The sequence below is a fragment of the Notothenia coriiceps genome, unplaced genomic scaffold (assembly GCF_000735185.1).
Source record: "Notothenia coriiceps isolate Sejong01 unplaced genomic scaffold, NC01 NC01_scaffold00019082, whole genome shotgun sequence".
Lineage (NCBI taxonomy): Eukaryota > Metazoa > Chordata > Actinopteri > Perciformes > Nototheniidae > Notothenia > Notothenia coriiceps.
Genome location: NW_011351783.1, coordinates 1 through 2,871, shown reverse-complemented (window position 1 = coordinate 2,871; position 2,871 = coordinate 1). Strand labels below are relative to the sequence as shown.

General features: G+C 39.2%; 1 long non-coding RNA gene across 1 annotated transcript; it reads left to right on the top strand.

The window, feature by feature from the left end:
* The first annotated feature begins 1,188 nt into the window (after positions 1-1,188).
* LOC104951764 (uncharacterized) lies at positions 1,189-2,707 on the top strand. The gene is made up of 3 exons (XR_799051.1): positions 1,189-1,303; positions 2,203-2,329; positions 2,657-2,707. It is a non-coding gene; the product is annotated as an uncharacterized lncRNA (long non-coding RNA).
* The last annotated feature ends 164 nt before the right edge of the window (positions 2,708-2,871 follow it).

Sequence of the window (2,871 nt, the reverse complement as noted above, 5' to 3'; positions counted from 1 at the left end):
GGTCCCTGCTGCTGGCACCGGTCCCTCTCTCTCTCCCCCTCTCTCACACACACTAAATGCGCTATTTCCGCACACACACAGAGCCGCGAGCTTGAATGACACAAGCACACTTTTATTTCCATGCAACTCTCTGATTGGTCTGGAGTCTTGCCTCTGTTGCATTCACTAAACACGGGAAATTACAGTCCTGCCGTCCTTTCTAGTGTCTTGATGAGGTTCACGTAAAGCACGGTTAATGTATTATATTATTGAGGTAGAATTGTCCGGGGCTACAGAAAAAACATTCGGGGCAGGCCAAAATATTATTTTACCAACAATGTGGAATTTATTGGCTACATATTACACAGATTATGCACAGCGGGAGCAGCAATAACCGTCAAATAATAATTCAGACAGGGGAGCTCCACACCCCCTGCCTGCCGCTAGGGGGTGCTGCAGCGCCCTCAGCACCCCCCTTCCCGCGCCCATGGGCGCTGTAGTCTGCCACAAAAGCAGAATCAGCCCTTGCAAAGACAGGGCTGGAAAAGAGCAAATAGCTAAATGAGGCATGGCTAAAATGCATGATCTGTTTGGTATTTTGAAAAAGAAAACTTCACAGACATGTATGGCCCTACAATATATGTTTCAAATAGAGCATGATAGGTCCACTTTAAGTATTTAGTCTGGATCTTTGAAGTTACATTACACCACTACTACTACTTTTTACACTAATGTTACTACTGCTACTGATAATGTAATAAGTACAATTCCAACACCTATTCATTAGTGTTGTGTAAAACACAATATATTTGATCAATTAATAGGTCAGTTACTGTAGATTACATTCCTTTAAAATGTTCCTTTCAATTTAGCATAGTGTTTTACACAAGTTATCAACTTTGCATTGGAGAAATATACATTTCCAGGGAAAAAATACACATATATATATATATACTGTACATAAGAACTGTGTCAGAAAACATGATCTCCAGAAGCGAAAGGTTGCAGTATCAGAGTATCAGGGGCAGATGGTCTTTGCAGCAGTTGCAGTGTCAGGCTTTCTGCAGCTTCTACTATTTGTCATCATTAAAGTCACTGTCGCCTGCACACTCCACTCTGCACTGTGGTTTGCTTTGCAGCACCCCCCTCTGTGTGTGACAGGCTCTGCCACTCACTGTTACTATGGGAACGAGTAAACTGAGCACAGGAAAGTGGGAAATAAAAGAGAAGAAGAAGAGTTTGGTGTACAGACACAAAGGCTATCGGGAGAAAACAGACAGAGAGAGGGAATGTTTCTCCTTCCATCAGCAGAGGAGAACTGATGGTGAGTAAAATACTAGAGGAGTGTATGTATACTATGAAAACACTGCATGGTGTTTGTGTGTGTCCTTTTAACTTCTTCTAACTGTGGACTGCTTTTCCTCACTCTTATAGAATTAAAGTTGTATATTATTTTTGTATTAGTTTTGCCAAGTTACATAATAACAAAGATGGGGAAACAAGACATAATACGATGTATTTGGCCTTATGTGTACACATGTATTCATTGATTGACTATAAAATACTTTATTAATTATACTTAGCAGTAGCATATATAACGATAAAAGGAGGGGACCCAGACTTATTTTCCTAACTCTTGTTTTTAGAAGATATGGAATTAAAGATGGAGGTATTTGTGTATTTGGTATCAGTGTATAACATAATAACAAAAAAGGGGAGAGAGGATATAAAGATCTACTCTGGGCAAACATCATTATACACGATATATTTACACATTTATTCATTGATTTATTATATAAGACTTTAATAGTTATACCATAGTAGTAGCTCATAATGAAAAACGGAGGGATACAAGACAGATTCCTTGTGCAACTCCAATGTCGTATTTGTTGGACAGGTGGTCTACCGGAACATAAAATCGTCTTTCTGCAGGCTGGATTTGTGTCAGTTAGACTTCTTGAACTATTGCTGTAGGGCTGATTATCCTCTTGTCTTTTTTTTATAAATCTCCACATGTATTCATTGATTTATCATATATACTGTAAGACTTCACTCACACTCACTGTTCCTTTTGAGTGAGATAAAAGCTGGTATGTTATGTAACTTCTCATTTTTTAAGAAGGCTAAACACAAGCCTTAAAGTGTCCAGATGATGTTAAATGGCATGCACAAAAAAACACACAACAAAAACATGTTGATAAACTTTTGTTCTGTGTATTTTAGTGCATCACCTTCACCGAGCTGTTACTCGATGATGCCGCTTGCACAGAGTTCATCTTCCAGCTGTGCCAAGATGCAAACCAAACTGAGCTCCTGGACTCCTCTGAACCACACTCTCTCCAACAGCAAGGTCACATCCACTCTGAAACATCACACAAAAACATATTAGTCAGATCTATTCTGTGAATGGTAGACAAGGTAGTGTCAATAAAAAAGCCAAGACAATACAAATTAACACAATCTAAAAAAGAATCAGATGGGTATTAAAAAAAATGTAAGTTTACAGAGCAATAATTTATTGGAGAATATATCACCATGACCCTATGTCAAGTTTAGCCCTTTTTTTTGGAAATTGCACTCACGGTCATAAGTGTTATTTGTTTATCAAGTATTATCTAATCATCATCTAATAACCACAATCTGTCATTGTCACTTACATTTTTCTCTTCTTTCTCAGGTGTTTGAAGAAAGGCGGAAACTTCTATCAAAGTGGGTGAGTTCATGTGAGGATGATGATGATGATGATGATGATGATGATGATGACGATGATGAAGAAGTTGCTGGTTCTTCACTGCTGAGTGAACTCAGTGTGAGCTCTGGTAGTCGTGAGAACCTCTCCATTGTGCTGGTGGGTGCCTGTGGAGCCTCCTGTGGAGCCTCCTGTGACCCCCC